The 21019-nt window shown below is 39.7% G+C and overlaps 1 non-coding gene across 1 annotated transcript; it reads right to left on the reverse strand.

The window, feature by feature from the left end:
• Positions 1–19377: 19377 nt before the first annotated feature.
• Positions 19378–19512, reverse strand: LOC129405330 (U8 small nucleolar RNA). Its single transcript, XR_008630498.1, has one exon. It is a non-coding gene; the product is annotated as a U8 small nucleolar RNA (small nucleolar RNA).
• Positions 19513–21019: the final 1507 nt, after the last annotated feature.

Here is a 21019-nt window from a genome sequence, read left to right on the forward strand (position 1 = left end):
CCAATAATTAGACCAAAAGTTCCAGATGGCAAAGGGCCACAGGTGTTGACATACACTATCTGTGGGCCCTGTTCCTTAAATAATATTGTGCGGGAGGTGGCACAGAGATCCAATCCGGCTGAGTAGGGCATGGCTTTGCACAGGGATTGGACGCCGATAGGTTGAACGGCCCATGATTTTGAGGTGCCCTAGTCATGGGAGGGGGAGCGGATTGGGGATCCTGGGGCTGGCCCCGAATCAAGTTTCCCAGCCTGGCCTTCCAGCGGCACTCTGACGCCCAGTGGAAGCCCTTCTTGCACACAGGGCAAGGAGTTTTAGGTCTGGGCCGAGTTTTTTTATTGGGACAGTTTTTTAAAAGATGTCCAGGCTGTTGACAGCCAAAGCACAGCTTGTTCTGGCTGTTCGCTGGTTGAATGGCAAGCTGTTTGAAGGCAGCCCCTATAGCAAGCCCTATTTTTTGGGTGGTGGGATCAACATCAGAACATAGATATTGACATCAGAACATCATGTGTTCTGAGAGGGTCTTCCCACGCTTATGGGGGCGAAGTGCGGCCTGGCAGGTGGAGTTAGCATTCTCATAGGCCAGGTTGCGGATCAGCTCATTATTTGTCTCTTCGCTTACCATAAGTTTTTCAGCTGCCTCCATGAGGCGCCCAATGAAATCACTATAGGGCTCGTTAGCTCCCTGACGCTAGGGATGTTACTAACGACCCTTTAGAGGGAAGTCTCCTCCAGGCCCAGAGGGCAGCCTTTTGTATCTGGGCAAGTAGCCCTGGGGGAAATTGAGCCTGCACCTCATTAGAATTGAATGGTGCATGGCCCTGAAATTTAGCAAAGACCCAGGATGAGGAAGAGCCTCCTGCCAGGACATTCCTGCGTGCCATGTCTTGGCATTGATCAGAATAATTTGTTTTTCACAAGAGATAGTCTCCTCTATTCAGGACAGCCTTAGCGACTGAGAACCAGTCATTCAGTGTGAGCCATCCCTCACTAAGAGAGTCCAAGAGGCCAAGCGTAAAAGGAGCAGTGGGGCCACAAGAAGAGACAGCAGCCTTTAAATCTTTCAGGTCCCCGGAATTTTAATCTACTGTAGCTTTGGCGGGTTGGTGCCTGAGGAATTACGTCCTGAGGGGGATTTTCCTCTTCAGTATGTGCCCCTTCCTCAGGCTGATTGGCTTCCTCAACTTCTCTGTCTGAAAAATCATCATCAGGTGGAGCCATGGCAGAGGTGGGGTATTTGGGAGCCTGAGAATGGGATGGTAACTAGGAAGGCAGCCACGGGTTTTAAAGCTAGAGTGTGGCGGGGTGAAGGAGAGACCGAGCTTTTCTTACCAGGTCCTTGAGAGAGGCTAGGTCCTCGAGAGAGGGTAGAAGGCTGCAGGGCACTCACTAGTTCCTTATCCAGCTGCCTTATTTGAGTCAAAAGTTGGACATATTCCTGCTTCTGTTGGAGAACTGCGCGTAAGGCTGCAGTGTCCCGGGCAAGCTGGTGGACTGTCTCACTGGCATCATATGGGGAATTAAAAAAAGGCAGTGGCATGGGACAGATAAGGGGGTGGCTGTTTTCCCGACGGGGGCCAAGGGGCTGAGGGTTGATACCTCACTACCTCATCTTCCAGGATAGCCCCGTCCTCCGGGGACAGGGATTCAGGTTCCAGAGGAAAGGGATAGGGGATGCCAGAAATCACAGGATAGAGTCTCGGAGGTGCCTCCATGCGGGAGGGCTCAGGTAGGCGAGCAGGATGGTCAGAGTCTATAGTAGTAGAATTTGAGGAGTCAGCCCCCTGCGTGGCGGGGGAGCCCATCCCCACAGACTGAGGTAGCCTTGGAACTCTTATAGTTTTTCCTCAAAAAGGTCTCAAATTCGGAAACAAGGTGCTGAGTCTCCGGCTGTCTTTTTTGCGCCTTAAGAGTCTCATTTATTAAGTTCCAATAAGAAAAAGCAGAAATAGGGATTTTTTTTCAGGACCAAACTTTTCATAATAATCTTCCATACAATCACCTACTCTGACCCATCTCTTTTCACTAATAGTACCCTCCTGAGGGAACCAGGGGCAAATATCTTCTATAAAGAGAAAAAATGCACTAGATCTTTTTTCTTTACTTTTACTCCACGGTCTTTAAGGGAGTCTTTCAGGCCATTGACAAAGAGCTCCTTTTTAGAAAGTGTTTGTCCCATGATTTTAGGGAGTAAGGAAGTGGAATTTATCTTTATCAGCGGGGGGAAAAGCACTGTTCGAAAATGCAAATAGCAACAAAGATAAGGATAGTGAGAAAAAAGATGCAAATAATGGGGATTTCCCAGGGTTGAACACAGACAAAGGAAACAGAAGATAAGCAGGCCATAAGGCAAGAAGAGAAAAGAAAGGGTCACTGGTAGGCTGTTTCTGCCAAATCAACAGAAATGAAAGCACAGAAAGAACAAGGCTTATGGTTTATCACAAGAAGGGGGGACACTCATAACAGACCACTCAGATGTATGTCTGGCAGGTGACGAACTTAGCTATAGTGGATCAGCCTGAGAGGTGACTTGCGGCCGGTGCCTAAACCAGCACCACCCTAAACCATATGTTCCTCGTGGAATCGCAGACAGCCCAATCAGACTCCGTATCCTTAAAGGGTTCTTAAGGATGCCAAGTCATGGAGCTACAGACTCAGTACAAGGACGAGGACGTTCAAGACTGCACAATTACTCACACATGCACACATGACAAGGAAATTCAAGCCTTCCACCAGTGACCATCTCGTCCTTAACACGAGACTGTATTCGAGCCTGGTCCCATACCAGGGTGTGCGCCAAGAGAGAGGCGACCCTCAGAGATACTCACTTTTCCGTGAATTCGTCGGCCGACGTGAACCTGAGGGGGCGTTTGGTGGTCCCCTATTGCCCCATGCTGGGTGCCAGGTATGGGGTCCTGTCCTGTCCAGCAGGGAGGACCCTTTGTGGGGCTGAGGAGGGGACACAGCCGAATGAACAGACACAGAGCCAGAAAGCAGCAAGGGGAAAGAGAGTTTATTCTACTAGCAGTTACAATACTTATACCTCTCTGCTGGGAGGTAATGGTGTCTGGACCCACATACAAATGCAGATTGACATGTCCTTTTGATACAGGCATAGGCTATTGAGAAACAAATGTGACCATAGTGGCAACCTTGCTACAAGCCTCTGTTTGAATCAGAAGAGCCAGGCTTGTAAAGCAGCTCCCTATAGAAGAATAAGAAAGAAAAGGTGGATTGCAGATTAGGGATGACCAGAACAAACAACTAAATCCCCTTCTGTACTAGTCCCCTTGAGGCTCTCTCTATGTTATCTGTGAAGCTAAACAAAGTAAGACAAAGAGAAAATGGTGAAATTTGCCCCTCTTTTGAGAGATGGACAAATAGAACTATAACCATTCTTTAGATTTAGAGGCAAGGACACCAGCTTGTCTAATGTTGATCTTTAGCTGCGTTTCATTGGGAGCAACTGTTTTGAGATCACCAAAGCAGAAACAAATGCAATCTAAATGAATTCACTGCATTTGTTTATAGATTTCAACACATTCTATTTGCCTATTAAAAGTGTTGTGCATTCCAATAATTAAAATCATTGAACAAAAGTATGGAACTCTGATTGCCCTGTGTTTTACAATCTGGAGTATGTCTGTGATGCTATTTTTTTTAATCGCTTTAGATTTCACTGTCATCCCACATAATTTGCAACTTGGTTTTCTTCACTGCAAGCTAGATAGGCAGGGGATAGAAACAGAAGCAAAGATATCTTTTTTTTGTAGTTCTCTGCTCTTCTATGTAAAAAGGGGCAACACAGTCACTTAAACTTGATCCATTATCCTGGTACCGTACAAATTTAAACTGTTAAAAGAAGTAAATAAAAGGCAATACCCATCAAATGTGCAGTGCATTTTGATGATATAAGTCTCATGATTTATCCACTTTCTTCTGTTCAATTGTTACTTTTGAAAATAAGATTTTTTTCTATTGCATTGTTGTCTTCTTCAATTTTAGCTTTTAACAAATGTGAGATGTGGTTTCGGAGGAAGTAAGACGCACAAAAAGGATGCAGGTCAGTACATCACTTCTGAGTTTCCACCTCTGAGAGTCCAGCTCCCTAATTGAACCTTGTTTATCACCAGTCTATTTTTCAGAAACTTTCAGACCAGCATCTGGTAATCAGTGGACTCTTGGCAAAAATCCACTGTGTGCATGTTGGCCTACAGGATCCAGTCCCTTTTTCCCTTCTCTGCTTTTTCAGTCAACTACTAGAGACAGCTGTATCCATTTTTCTTCCTGTTCACTCAGCTGTAATGATAGTGTTTATTTGCCATTATTGTCTATTTGCCAATATATTGTATATTTGGCCACAAGGAAAACATTCTCTCAGCCCTTTGGGATCTCATACTGGTCAAACCAATAAATGAACATCAGACAAATTAGGATAAAAAGAACATATTTAATTATATACATAAGGACAATGGGCATGGCTATAAATTTCAGATTAAATGGGACAGGCTTGTTTATTTGTTCTACTTAACTTTTAAAAAATTGTTTTCATTTTCCTTTCCATTGATTTTTGTTTGTCTGTTTTGGTGCCACATACAAATGAGGTGTCATGGATTGAACCCAATTCAGTCACTTGCAAGACAAGTGCCCAACCTCCTGTCCTATATCTCCAGCCCCAACCCTTTATTGGTGTTTTCATAATGTGGGGCCCACCACTAGTCTATAATTCTCTGAGAATCATTACACTTTGCGGCAGACATGGGAACTTTGGATGGCAAAAACAAAAACAAAAAAAACACCAGGATTGCCCTCAGCATGTATGGACATGGCACAGAGCACTATCACTGAAACATATCCCAGTGCCCAGAGTTTACATCCTTCGCTGGAAGAAAGGACTAGGGACCTGGCCAACAAAACAAGGAAGAGAATCACACACGAGGGTGACTCATTACAAAACTAGGTATGCTGCTAGATGTTTGTCTTCTAAGTTTATGTTTCTTAAAATGTACGTTGATTTAATCTCCCTGAATCTGGATAATTTTTCTTAAGGGCAATGGTAAACGTTCCTCTTTAATCTTCACAGCATAGGTGTTTGACATTAGTGAAACATACCTAGCTGACATGTTTCAAATATAACTTGTGCCACAGTCTTACTCCTCAGCTGCAGTTTGAAAACACAAGCACATCCACTCAGCTACTTCATCCTGATTGTTTCTTTCTCAAACACTTTCCTTATTCTCTCAGTTCACATTGATCTTTGTCTATTGTTACCAGAACAAAGAATTCTTTGCAAATCATTCTCACTTTTAAGAGCATTCTAAAATCTTCCCTTATAAATGCTTGTTCTGATCCCTTCAACATATAATTATTAGTATTTCCTCTTATTTCTTCTTGATCTGCTGTTGAATAAGTTACTAATGTTTTCAAGATTTTAAAATATATTTGAAAATCCTGACATTCCATAAAATTCTCTTAATAAACGCTGTGTCTTCTCATTCTCAAAGTTTCTTGAGTCCTTTCTTTCAATGAAAAAAAATTATTGTTATTTACTTAAGGTAACATGTATACAAGGTATTGCCAGTGATAATATTAATGTACACTTAATACATGCACTTCACTACCAAAATGTTAATATTCTCCACCAAGGTCTTTATGTTACTTCTAGTCCACCCCATATACCCTCTATCTTCCCTGCTTGATAATCTAAGTTTTGTAACACAGGGTCAAGGGTTTATCATCACTCCCTTATTTTGTTTCTCTATAAGTCACAGATTAGTGAGATCATCAGTTTTTTATACTCATTCCTCTCACTTATTTCTCTTAACATGATACACTCTAGTTTCATACAATTTGCAGCAAACTACAATATTTCTCACAGCTGCATACCATTTCATCGTTTATAAATAAGATAGCTTTATTCATGTATAAACATTAGACACTTGGTCCCTTCCATATTCTGTCTCCTGTGCCAAGTACTTCAATGAACATAGCTGTCATCATTTTCTAATTAATGTTTTTTTTTGGGGGGGTGTGTTTTCAAGACAGCTGCTAAGACGTGGACTTACTGTGCCATGTGGAAGCTCTACTACCAGTTTTTTGTTTGTTTGTTTGTTTGTTTAAGATTCTGTTTTTCATAGTGACTGCTTTATAATAGGTAAGTAACAAAACAACAGAGATTTGCTTGCTCTGGTGTCTTTACACTCAAAAGAGCTCTTATAAAACAACAGGTATGTTACACGTATTTCTTGATAAGAAATAAATAATTTATTTATTATCTTAATGATACTAAAATAACATTATTTTAATAAGACTATTTTATTTACGATAAAATTATTTTATTTCTAATAAAATAATTATTTTATGGTATGGTATTGTTTTATTATCTAATTTATAATAAATTATAATATGATTTATAATAACATATTATTGTTATTTATTTTAGAAATAAAATAAATCCAAGAAAGTTGGATTAACTTTCTAAACTAGGCATTAATATAAACTTCATTTTTCATATGAGGAAATTATGGTTCACCGAGTTCATATGACTCATTAAAACTAAACAACTGGTAAGAAACAAATCTGCTTATACATTATATATAATTATGCTTATATACTTATATAATCATACAAATAAAATTATAATAATTTAAAATTATACTTTCAAACACTTAACAGAACTTATTTGAAAGTAATAAGTAATAATGTAGAATTCATTGAAAGTTGGGCTGGAGAGATAATAAAGTGGGCCGTGTGCATGCTTTGCACACGGCCTATTCAGGTTGATCTCTAGCACCACATACGGTCCCCTGAGTCTTGCAGGAGTGATCCCTGAGTACAGAGCCAGGAGTAAGCCCTGAGCACAGCCCATCAAAACCTAAAGTTAATTAAAACTTTGAAATTTGTCATACACTTACTGTGTGGGAATTATAGCTTTAAAATATTCTTATGGTAGACAGAGAAAAAAAAACACTTATTGGTTAAATACAAGTTTCAGAAATATTAGTGATATTAAGACTCAATACTTGGGAGAACCGGAGCGGCCACACACAGGAAAGGGCTACTCTGCTCCTTAAAGACTATGATCCTGGAGGGTTACTAATCACTTTTGGCACCCAGTGGCTTCTTACAGAAATGCAAATAGACTGTGAACTGAGCTACAACCCCAGGCCGCCCGGGGAGGGGAAAGGTTTTTCTCTCTTGGCCTTGTCTTTCGGTGATTTCGGACAGAAATCTCTCTGTACTTAATTGCTAAAATATCAGAATTCCAGAACTGCGCAGCCACGCAAACTCATATATTCTTCACTCTCAGCAATGGGAAACAAATTATCAAATGATGCCTTTTCAGCAGGTTTGATTGTTGGAGGAAAATTCTAAATAACAATAGTGAGTCCTCTGTTAAAATATTGAATGTACTCAAAGTATAGAGAGAGTAAAGTGAAGATCATTAGCCACTCAGGTGGGGGGGTTGCGGGAGGGACGTATATTGGGGTTCTTGGTGGTGGAACATATGCACTGGCGAAGGGATGGGGGTTTGATCATTATATGACTGAGACTTAAACCTGAAAGCTTTGTAACTTTTTTCACGGTGGTTCAATAAAATAAAAATTAAAAAAAACTTAATACTTGTAGTGTGTATATTGTATCCATATATTATGATTGGTTTATAAAATGCCTCTCAAAGAAAATATTCCATAATTCTACATGTATATTTGTTTCTGTGTGTGTGCATGTGTGTGTGTGTGTATGTGTAAGACAAAGAGAAAACAAGAGGGAGGAGGAGATATCAAATACAAAATTCAAAATGTTTTAAATGCTGCAATATCAAGTACTAACACATATTGACTAAAAGAGGTCCAATTAATTTATAGTAATTTAAATTGATGCAATACTACATAATTTCCCCTTTGATTTTGATTAAAATGATATTTTATATAATAATTCACATACAAAAATGTGAAATTATGTGGCCAAATTCAAAGTTGTGGCAGATTAAATATATAGATTTTATTTCTCTTCCTATGATGTTGGAAATTCCAATTCCATATCTTTATTTTATAAAGAGCTTTCACTTATTTTACATTTTAATATATTTGGGAAGTTGCATTTTTGTTACTAATGGTGGAGGTTATAACTAAAAGCATTTTGAAATAAAAAAAATCCAATTAGAAAGTAAGACAAATGTAGATGCATCATAAAATAATTACTTTTAATGCTTTTGGATGAATACATAAAATTAGAGATAAAAGAGCAGGTAGAATGATTACTTGATAAATTGGAGTATTGTGTTTTGAAAGGAAGGAAAATACTAAGTAACAAAGACAATTGTGTGATTACATAATTAAACCTTCTTATAAAATGAAAAAATTCTCCTCTTACCCAATTTCAGACTGTCTTTAGCATACAAACTAGAGTTGCAATTAGAGTGATGTACAGCACAAGTACAAAATTATGCTTATTAGTGGATAAAAGATTCACATGTAGTATTTTATGTTGTTAAAATGAAAATTACATGAACTGGCTTTCATGGAACATAATAGAACTTTTGTCATGATTATATTTTAATGGTTTTAACTGAAAATGCTGCAGAATTGGTTTATCAATTCTATTAGTCAATGTCTATGACGCTCTTAAGGAATTCGTAGGAATTTACAATCCATGTGAAATAACTGGTATAATTTATCACAGCAGTCCTCAAAATTAAATATAAAATAAGATAAATATGTAGAAAATCATATGAATTATGCAAAATTACTAACTTTATTGGGCAAATTATAAATCAGATTACTTATTCTCCAAATGTTTATTATAACAAATTATGAAATAGAACTTTCTGTAATTAAAATTTTATGGAAAATTACTTTTATGATAAGGAGGGAAGTAAAGTCAATTCTTAAAGTGTACTATATCTTAAAACTATCATTTTTATAATAAAAGAAAACAAATCAAATATAAATCTCAAATAGTTGTATACAGAATTTCTATAGCAAATGGGTAGCCTCAGACAGAGTTTTGGCATTCAGTAATCTTCCTAACTTTTTCTGAATATATGTGCTTAGATTATTCAAATTAGAGAAATGTATTATTTGAGAGGAAAAAATGAGGTGCATGCATGCTTATGGAAGCACAAACATGACATGTTCATATTGTGATAAATCAAGGGAAAACATTCCTTTTATAATATGAATTCTTTAGTAGTACTATTTAGTTTGGAGGTGGGCAACAAGTAGTGCTCACGACACTTAAGGAAGGATCCCACAGAATTAATCTGTCATCTAGAACAGTGGTTAGTATAGGAACCAAGGATGTGTTGCAACTTGGATTCTGTATTACTGGGCATAGGCCTAGTCAGTTCTATGTGCTCAGGCCCTTTAGGGCCACAGGCCATGGTGCTCCAGGGATGCATCTGGTCCTCCGATCTAACCAGGGTGGGCTATAACCCCACATGCTCTCTCTCCAGACCCATACTTAAAAAAAAAAGGAGTCTTTGTACAAATAGGATCCAAAACTATATCAGGAAGAGCAAGGTGAGTAGAACATTATGATATAATATATTTTTAATGTTAAAAAATAAAGTGAGATTTAAATTTCTAGGAAGGAAAGCAATATTCTTTATTTCTCAGAAGCATCTGAGTCAATGGAAAGAAAAAAAGCATACTGCACAGAATTGACTGGAAAAGCCATCAATTTCAGGAAGACAGAAAAAAATGAACATATTTTAGAAAAGCAGTGGGAGTATTTGATAAAAATTCTATTTTATGCAAATTATAGTAACTGACAAAAACATGGGTGAAATTATTATATAGCAGACTGAGAATTCTTAGTGTAAGCAAAGTTTTGCTTATACCTTATACTAAATTCCTAAGATAATCATAACAAGTTTCAAAAATTGTGTGGCTTAAAATTATGAAGTTTCATTTTATGACAATTTCTGAAACCAAAATTTTAGCAGAATAATACTTTGAATGATATCTATGGGGTAAAAATTCTTTGTTGACTCTCCTTTACTTTTTAAGGTAACCATCAGTTCTTGGTTATTTTGATTTCTGGAAGCATCATTCAGTTTCTACCTCTGTATTCATTTGTTCTTAATATTGTCTTACCTTATCAGTCTGTGTGTCAAATTTCTCTTTTTAGAAACATATTTGGAACTACCCTAATGACTCATTTTAACATGATTGCATTTTAAAAGACTTATTTCCTTATGACATCAGATCCTCAGCTCCCTGAGGTTACTATCTCATTTATACTAGGAGAATAGGGAGACAATTCAACCTGTAAATAAATTGCATAAGAAATTTACACACTGGGCAGATCAGGTTCTAAAATTTGGGATGACAATACAGAAATAAAGAACTGAGCTCTAACTCTTAGAGGACATTGCATGCTCTGTCTCATCGCAGTCTCACAAGTCTCTTCATGTGTAAATAATAATACATTCCATAAAAATTTTTGGAATTAAATTAAAGTTACCTTTAGAAATCTATAAAATACCCAGCTAATCAATGTTTAAAAGTAGCCTCTGCCCACTTTACAGATCTAAACCAGATGGACTACATATGGATGAAACAAAAAACCTAATTCCTATGGCAATTTTTCTGAAGGACCAAATTAAACTTCTATCTTGTTTGCAAAAATGTCTTTCCAGATGTGTATAAACTAGGTTCTTTATTGCCACATTTTGAAATTTGATTTTAGTGTTTGAATATTTTTTCAGCAATTTCCAAGTTAAGCTGTTAAGTATAAATTGACAATAAATAAGCATAGACAATAAATAAGCATAATATATTTAAAAATTACATAGAACAGCACAATCTTTTCCTTTTCCTTTTTATTTTTTATTTATTTTTTTGCTTTTTGGGTCACATCCAGCGATGCACAGGGGATACCCCTACCTCTAAACTCAGGAATTAGTCCTGGCGATGCTCAGGGGACCATATGGGATGTTGGGGATCGAACCAGGGTCGGCTGCATGCAAGGCAAATGCCCTTCCCGCTGGACTGTCACTCCACCCCCAGCATAATCTTTTCTAAGAAATTTAAAGGCAATAATGATTCAAATATTAACTAATTGCACAGTGTCTCCAATAAATGTCACAGTATCTTATAATAATTGTACATAACTTTATGCTAAAACTTCATTTAATATATATTTTTTTAAATTCTGTATCTAGTCAGCTTAAAATAAAGACATAGAATCTTGCTTTAAAAAGGAATATTTACAAAAGATTTTTCTGAAAGAGTGACTCATTTTTTCAAAGTAAAATATTTATAAACCAACTTATACCTAATGTCAGGAATATAATGCAGCTCCAGATCTAGTACAAATGTATATAATATAAAATTATGAGATCATTGGAAGTGCTTTTAGTTTTGTTTTGTTTCATTCTAAACTGTAAAAGCTTTAAGAATTATAGAAAATGTATCTAGTGTAGAGATCCCTGCACCAGTTGGCTGTCTTAATATCATCTTTTCGTGCGGCACAATTTTGACAATAATGAACAAATAAGGATGTATTATTATCACCTGAAGTTCATGGTTTTCTCAGGTTTCCTTTGTTTTCACCTACATTCTTTCTCAGGATCCCATCTGGAAAACCACCTTTCATGTAGTTGTCTTATCATCTTTGTCTCCATTTCTCCTTAGGCAGCTCTAGACTGTGATAGTTTCTCAGGTTTATTTTGTTTTGATGACTTTTACAGTTCTGAGAAGGACTTATCAGGCATAGGGGTGTGTGTGTGTGTGTGTTTGTGTGTGTGTGTGTGTGTGTGTGTGTGTGTGTGTAGGCTTCCTTTGATCTGCTGCTATCTCCTGCTGGGGTCTCAGCAGCTAACCTGAGACTTTGACCAAACCCCCTACCCCTGAAGCAAGAGCCAGCCCTGTTTACAAAGACCCAGAGGCTAGCCCCAGTACTCCCCACACACGGGCACTCTGGTTGAGGGTGAGGGGCTTGACTGTGGCCACCTACCCATAGTGATAACGAGCTCTAAGCAGGATATGCAAATCATTAGCTGATATCTGTAGGAGCCCTATGGAATGAACGTACTCTGCGTGCCTTGCTTGAGAATCCCACCCTGAAAAGGTGTATAAATACGTCTGGGTAAGGGCCAATAAACGGAGACTGCCTGACCACCAGGCACCCCTTCTAGGTTTCTTTCTCAAAGGCAGCAGAGGCAGGAATCCTGCGGTGAGCAGAGGACCATGGCAGAGGCTTCTTCCCTACCCTCTCCCTCCACTTTAGGGAGTAAGTCCAGAGACTTCCAAGGATCATACTCCAGTTTGCCAGGGTCAACCACCAGGGCCCGACAATCTCCCATGTCCAGTCATTTCATTATCTATTATGACTGGATACTTTTTCAGTGGTCCTGGTTTAAAAAGATCACTTAGATTAACTACTTTGCCTGGCACTCAAGTCTTCCATTCTCACTGTTTTAAGAATATACATGCAAAAACATATTGCTACTAACTGAAATAGAGCAAACCTCAAGTCGTCAATAAAATGAGTCTGCAGGCAGCAAGGATCCAACAGATGAAAGGAAAGTAAAAACAAAACACTGTTGCACAAATCAATCAAATGGCTTCCAAGCAATCACAGATAGTGATTAGAACATGCAAATACAAACGGCCCAAGACTGTTTTCTTCAACAAATGAAAGTGTTGCGATACTGATTCTTTGGGGTACTAAGTACCTACTTTCCACAGATGATGGGGAAAAGTTCTGATCACGTGTACCTTCATCATAGAAAATTTGATTATTTGCATGCTGTAGAACTTAGCAATTCCACTCCTTGATGAGACTCAAGAAAAGCACTTGCAAACATCAGCCAGAAGGGAGATACAAAATTTTTGATGGCAGTACCATAGTAACAAAGTGGAAAGACAAATATCCAAGGCCTCAGGGAACTGGAATGAATCTTGAAGTGAACTGGTTTATAATAAACAGAATCTAATTCCTCCTGAATCACTGAATCTTTCATCAAACTTGACTGAGTGGTGTCCTCAGTTTGATGGCACACACCTATATGGAAACTAGTGGGCACTGGTAAAATATTTAAATTTGGGGGGATAGTAAGAGGATAAGGCAACTGTGTCCTACACTGGTTTGATCCTGGCCCTGGTTTGATCCCCAGCACTGACAAGAATGACCCTTAAGCACAGATTCAAGAGGAAGCCCTGAGAACTGCCTCATGTCCACTCACCCCAAACCAAAATAAAATAAAATACAAAGCAAAAACAATTGGAAAAAGAAAAAGAAAGAAAGAAACTACATCCCTAATGGAGCCAGGAATATGCAGGAGAGAGCACAGCCAAGTTTGTAGCACTGTTGTCCGGTTGCTCATCGATTTGCTCTAGTGGGCACCAATAATGTCTCCATTGTGAGACTTGTTGCTATTTTTTGCATATCGAATACTCTCCCTGTAGCTCGCCAGGCTCTGCTGTGTGGGCGGGATATTCTCAGTAGCTTGCTGGGCTCTCTGAGAAGGACGGAGGAATCGAACTCAGGTCAGCCCTGTGCAAGGCAAACACTCTACCCTCTGTGCACACCCTACCCTCTGTGCTATCCTCCAGTCCTATAGTGGTTCAATTAAAAAAAAAATAAAAGAAAGGAGTCCTGGGTTTGGTTCCTGAAACCTGATCCGTTTCCCCCAGTACCTCAGGTGGTCACACGCTCAAGCCCTACCTGGCAAAAATAAAACAAAATGTTTACATAGAAGGTTCCTGGGGTCACTCAGTGGCCAAGACTTGCCTTGCAAGGATGGGGCTGTCGTTCAAAGCCCAGTGTCCCCCCACATGTCCAATTTCTCTCTGGTCACTCTCTGGGACTCCCCCAAAACCACAGAGCCGAGAATCTCTGGCACAGAACCCAGGACCAAAGATGTTAGAGCACAGAGGTCAGGAGTGGGAGCAAGTGGGAGTGCTGCAGCGCCCCCTGTGGGCATGTGGGAGTATTGCAATACCCCAGCGAGCAAAGCCTCCAGACCTTGCTCAAGTGCCACAAGGAAAAGGGTACAGCACTCTGGGAGCACAAGAGCGAGCACCCCAGCTAGAGTATGTGACCCTGGCAAGGACCAGGACCACGTGTGTATGTGACTCCCACAGTCGCTGCAACAACCATAAAGGGAAAGACAGGGGAAGGAGGTGGGGAGCAAGAATTTTCCTTTAAGATGCAGAAGGAGGGCTGGAGCAATATTACAGTGGGGAGAGAATTTGCCTTGCACACAGTTGACGCGGGTTCGATCCCCAGCATCCCATATGGCCCTCCGCGCACCTCCAGGAGTAATTCCCGAGTGCAGAGCCAGAGCCAGGAGTAACTTCATAGCACTGCTGGGAGTGACTCAAAAAGCAAAAAAAAAAAAGAAAAGAAATAAGGAAGGGGTTTGGTAGATAGTATAGCAGGTAGGGCACCTGCCTTCCACAGGGCCAACCCCTGCTTGAGCCCCCCCCCACCACAAATTGTCCCCCAAGCCCCACTAAGAGCAGTCCCCAAGCACAAAGCACTGCCAGAGTTGGCCCCCTCAAAAAAATAAAATAAAAATCAGAAATTAACTTTGGGATATAGCTCAACATTAGAGCACTTGCTTTGCAAATGTGAGGCCTTGGGTTCTATCCAACACCTCAAAGAAAATAAAACTAACAATATCTTCCCCCTCCCCCAAAGAAAGTAATATCTGTGTCCTCCCCCAAAGACCCATGCATAACCCCCTCAGTAGATAATAGGACAACCAACATACAATAGGACAAAAATCATGTTCACATCTTCATGAAAGGTCGGTGATATCATTCCCTTGGGCACCTTGAGAAATTATATAGGTGATTTAGGCAGTTCCTTAAAATGTGTTAGTATTCTGCAATTCCCCCAGTCCCCAAGCATACAGCCAAGTATAAATTCCTTATTTAGCATTTTTTAATTGTATTTTATTGACTGGAGCAACAGCACAGCGGGTAGGGCATTTGCCTTGCATGAGGCTGACCCGGGTTTGATTCCTTTGTCCCTCTCAGAGAGCCTGGCAAGCTACGGAGAGTATCCCGCCAGCATGGCAAAGCCTAGCAAGCTACCTAGGCGTATTTGATATGCAAAAACAGTAACAACAAGGCTTACAATGGAGATGTTACTGGTGCCTGTTCAAGCAAATCAATGAAAAACAGAGGACAGTGCTTCATTGCTACAGTTTATTTTATTGATTCACTGAGATATAGTTACAAGCTTTCATGTTTGAGTTACAATCACACAATGATCAAACACCCATCCCTCCACCAGTGCACATTCCCCACCACCAATATCCCCAGTGCACCCACCCCCCCTTTCCCACCTTCCCACTGCCTCCATGGCAGACAATATTCCCCATACTCTCTCTCTACTTTTGGTCATTATGGTTTGCAATGCAGATACTAAGAGGCTATCATGTTTAGTCCTTTATCTACTTTCGGCACACAACTCCCATCCCAACCGATTCCTCCAACCATCATTTTCTTGGTGACCCCTTCTCTATTCAGCTGCCTTCTCCCCACCCACTCATGAAGCAGGCTTCCAAGTATGGAGCAATCTTCCTGACCATTATATCTACTGTCTTTGAGTGTCGGTCTCATGTTATGTTATTTTATATTCCACAAAGGAGTGCAGTCCTTCTATATCTGCCCCTCTTCTTCTGACTCATTTCAGATAGCATGATGCACTCCATGTGTGTAGTCCTCAGTCTGGTTCTGTTTACCCGCACACGTTTTGTATGATTCATAAACTTTTCTTTGATCTACTTTGTTATTGATCTGTTAGAAATGTTACCTTCTACTCAATTTAGTTGTGACCTACGGATGCAGCTCCATAAAAATATCTGAGTTCCACAGGTTTCTTATGGTCAATATCTATAAAATTTTCAGAAATTGCCTGAGAATTTGAATACACTTAGCACTTTATGAATTTCTGCATTCCACAAGGAATTTCAAGGCTGATGCTGATATCTTTTGTAATTCTAATTCCAGTGTCTCAAGATTATGCCATTTATGGGTGTCTTTCCTTACCAGTTCCTCTTGCACCTCATTTCTTGATACGGTGTTCTTTATTTTCCTGCTGTCCCTTCCGTGAAAGTCACAGTCTGATTCACCAATAGGACAGAATCCCCAACTGCTATATAAAGTTCAGAGAAATCTTGTGCTGTAGATTCAGGTTCATTTGGTTTCTGACTCCATTTTCAGAACTTTGCCCTGGTCTAGCCTATTCTCCTGTCTTTGTCAAAATAATATTCTATATTCAGGTGATCTCTGCAAGCAGAAGGATGATGACCCACCATAAGTTCTGTATGTTTCAGGTGCTGCCTCTTGCAGACAACTTCTGTTATGTTTTTCATCCACCTTCACCTAAGGGCAGGCTTCTCACAGCCTGCTTAGCTTGTCTGTTTTCATTGTGGGATAATAGTTAGAGATATCATTTTCCTCCAAATGTCTCTTTATGTTGGAAAATTCCAGGCTTAGAAATTTATGCTTAGAAACTATTGAGATAGTGCAGTACTTCAGAGCTCATCCCTGAGCCCCTGAAAAAGATGAGTGACTACTCTATTCCTTCCGTATTCTTGAGAATACTTTTCATTTGTCAGCTCACATTATGCTTTTTTTCTTTAAAAAATGTTTGTGGGGGATGCTGGAGAGACAGTATAATAGATAAGCACTTGCTTTGCATGCAGTTGACCCAGGTTTAATATCAAGCATCTTATATGGTCGTCCGAGCATCCCCTAGAGTAATTCCTGAGTACAGAGCCAGTAGTAAACCCTGAGCATCTCCAGGAGTGTACCCTAAACAAACAAAAAACAGCAACCCTAAAAAAACATTGAGGGGGAGTGAGGGATGGAATGGAGGTCATACATATCTGCAGGAAAAGCACAGTGGTTGCACAATGCCCTGGATGGAACATTTCTGTCCTTTCAGATTCCTGCTACTCCCCTACTTCCCTGAGATTGGTATTTGAAAAAAACCTTTGGAAGGATCTGGGGACTGAGGGTGACACTACACCAAAAGGATTAGTGTCCTTAAAGGGTCCTCAGTGCACTGCCTCTCACTGTCTCCAGTGAAGACAGTTAAAAAGTGGGTCCTAGAAGACACTGGACGGTCCTAGCATAAACTCAGCAAGGCTAGTGGTCTACCACCCCACTCCCAAGCCACTGCCAGGACCTGAGTCTTGGTCTTTCACAAAACAAAATAGTGAGAAATAAATGTGATATTGTATTACAGGCCCCTCAGTACACTGACACGAGCCATTTCTGGCTTTGTTTGGCAAAATTAAGGGATTGAATCACTTTCCATCCTTCATAAACCTCAAAAGAAGCTAAGGGTCATGGGGAAGAGAGCTGTGCCCATTGGGACTCATGGGTTTGATCCTGCCAATACACATATGTGTAGAAACATTGGGGTGAGTGAGAACACAAATGAGGACTGGCGGTCATAGAGTGTATCCCCACGGAGAAAAGAAGGCTGGGGCCCAGGATGACGGTCAGATTTCTAAGTGGGCTAAGAATGCTGGGGTGCAACACATATTGGTTTTGGGGAATGTGTTCCTGAGGAGCAGAGCAGATCTGTTCTGGAGTCAGAATTTTATTCTGGGGTAGAATTTGAGTGAATCCGGGGATGCAGTGGATGTTCAATACCAACTGGGACACCTCCTGGAGTGTTCCAACAAAGTAGGGCCTTGAAGAAGATTTTTTTTGTAGACCAAGGGAGGACCATGTGGACATCACAGTCATACGGGCCCTCCTTTTCCTCAGTATGGTTCTGGTCTTAGTGAGAAGAGGCGCGGATGGCCTATGCTGTCACCCCAGGGTGACCTGACTCTGTACATTGAGGTTGTCCAACTCTATCTGCATTTCACTATATAGCAGCAAGGGCGTTTACCCTTCCTGGAGATAGGGTGCAGCAGAAGGCCAAGACCCCCAGGGGTCCCCATTTGGGTTGGCTTCTTGCCCTGTAGGGGCCTTAAACCCTGGCCATGAGAATGAAGTCTGCAAAAGCTGAGGGCTCACTTCTCTAAAGTTATGCATATGCAAAAGGTTTCCAGGACTGGCCTGTCCTCACAGACCACGTGCTGCCCTGGTCTTCCACTGCCGCAACTCAGGAGCTGCACATCTTGAGTGAGGGCTACTGAGCAAAGGCTTCTCCATTGGAACCTGGCTTTTCTCCATGACTGTTAAGGAAGAGGGGCTTGGGGGGTTGCGGTCCAGAGATGTCCTCAGGTCTCTCCTATGTAACTTCAGCTGTAGGTGGCTGATTCCTTCAAGAGCCCACAGGAAGCTGTTGTTTTTCTTGTTTTGTTTGAGGGTTTCCCCAGGTGTTGATCATCCAAACAGTCAGTGCATTGTAGCTCAGCCAAATCATTGTTATTATACTGAGGTTTGTAGAATGTAGGAGAGGGATAATGTCACGTAATTTTCTGATTGATTCAATCTTTCAGTTTACCATTGTTTGAGACTCTGGCTGTTGTTTTAAGTGATTCTATATATCCTCAATATATTCTATATATCCTCTGCCAGTGTAACATTAGAAAAAAAGAAACCCTGTCCCCTGCTTACAGCTCTCGCTCTTTATTGATGCCTTCACTCCTGTTGATCAAGGCGTGTTTATTCCTCCATTAAATGAGGAAGTCCAAGCATCTGTATCTCTGATACAGAAAAATTGCCTTTCCCAAGATGAGATATAGTTTCAGAATTGCATTCTACTCATAGTTCTACTCATACTCCTTGGAGATATCTACATCCTAGAGAAAAGTCTGAATATTTCAGAATGGATCTGCTTACTCCTCACTTATGTGAGAAAATAGTGAATTTCTTGGAGGCAAAATACATAGCAATGTTCTACCCATGGCAAATTTAATTGTGTATTATTTATGGTTAAGTTAAATTTAGTAAATAAACCACAAAGATAGCTTTTTTTTAACCAGATGCTCATCCATATGTGTGTATGTATGCATGCATGTATATATGTATATGAGCCTCTGTGTGTGTGTATGTGTGTGTGTGTGTGTGTGTGTGTGTATGTGTTTGTAGTTGCTCCTAGTTCAGAGCTTAGAGATAATTCTGGTAGTTTTAAGCAACTATATAGCACTGGGATTAAATCCATCCAAGTCTAATATAGTGTCAAGTGTTTTCCATTTAGTTCTGAAAAAAATGTACATTCATTTTCATTTAACCATCATGATACAAACTAAGATTCAAACTACTTAAAAGTAAACATGTAAATAACATTTTATGTCTATTTCCCAAAATGCAATACTCTACACACTATAGCATTTATTCCAATTCCATTGTCTTCCATTTCAGTTATTGTTAATGTAGTTCCAAAGTTTTTCATAGCTCTCTTCTCTTTGTTCGGTAATATAGTCATCATATCAATTTTTTAAAAATCAGGTAGGAGCTATTAGGGTATTCTAAGTGTTAGTCTTACAGAGAAGTTAATCATGAATCATGCAAACTCTAATCATCATGTCCCATGTGCCCTCTGAATAAAGGAGCAGGTAAGGATTATCCTACCTGATGATCAACATCATCTCAGTCTAAGTACCACCTTTTCCTTTGTCCAGGACAAAGGAAAGGTTAGAATTGACAAAGTTTTGTCTGTTGTAGTTCTCTATTTTCAGTCCTTTGAGGTTACAGAGGTTACAATAACCAATGTGTGTTAAGTTTCAGTTTTTCAGTGAAGTAAGTAGTTGTCTGGGAAATTACAAAAATTCATAAACTTGAATAAATCATTCTTATACTTCCAGATACAAATCTCTCTTCATTTAAGAAATGTGGGTATTCGGTCTAAAGAAATAATTATATTCTGCATACTTTGTCTTTATGAAAGGTAATAATTTTTCTATGTGTAAATTCTATTTTGACGTTGGAGTGAAAGGAGATATGTTATGTATTAATGTTGGTTAATATTAATTGTGTCAAGAAATTTCATGTTTTTATTTATTAGATAATAATAGCAATGTTTTCACAAACATAAAATTTACCAAAAATAGATAAATTAATCTATAAAAACAATTAATATAGTAGAAATTGGGCATGCAAACATATTGCCTATAATAAACACAGTAAAGTCACTGTCGCTGTCATCCCGTTGCTCATAGATTTTGCTTGAGTGGGCACCAGTAACGTCTCCATTGTGAGACTTGTTTGTTACTGTTTTGGGCATGTTGAATATGCCAAGGGTAGCTTGCCAGGCTCTACCGTGAGGGCAAGATACTCTTGGTAGCTTACCGGGCTCTCCAAGGGGGCGGAGAAATCAAACCCAAGTCAGCCGCATGCAAGGCAAATACCCTACCATTGTGCTATCACTCCAGCCCAACGCAGAACAGAGAAAAGAAGTTAGTATAATATTGGAGGACTGGAGTAATAGCTCCAGTGGGTAGGGCATTTGCCTTGCTCACGGTCTGGGTTCGATTCCTCCATCCCTCTCGGAGAGCTCGCAAACTACAAAGAGTTTCCCGCCCACGTGGCAGAGCCTGATAAGCTACCTGTGGCATATTCAATATGACAAAAACAGTAACAATAAGTCTCACAATGGAAACGTTACTGGTGCCCACTAGAGCAAATCAGTGAACAAAGGAATGACAGTGCTGCAGTGCTACAGTATAATATTGGAAATTATTTTATCCTAAATTTGCTTTTTTGTTTCTATTAGGTAATTTTAAAAAAGTTTCTAATACTGCACTTAAATTAAGGCACTTAAAACAGACTCAGGATTTGTTTCCAGTATGCTTTATTAATTATTTATTTTAAACTAAATTTTCTGCTATAAAGTTTTACAATTGCATTTTTCATTACAAAACAAATCAAAGTTCTGTACTCTTCATTCTTTTTTGGCACTGGGACTAGGAGTGGCTTACCCCTTACTCCTGGCTCAGTAAACAGGGATAACTTTTGGTGGGTATAGGAAAACATATTGGGTGCCAGTGATTAAATAAATATTTGCCATGTTCAACGCAAGTTTCCTACCTGCTGTACCATAACTTTGGTCCCCTATTTGCTTCTTGATAGAGTGATAGTCTGAGTCT

Source organism: Sorex araneus, chromosome 5, assembly GCF_027595985.1.
Source record: "Sorex araneus isolate mSorAra2 chromosome 5, mSorAra2.pri, whole genome shotgun sequence".
Taxonomy (NCBI): Eukaryota; Metazoa; Chordata; class Mammalia; order Eulipotyphla; family Soricidae; genus Sorex; species Sorex araneus.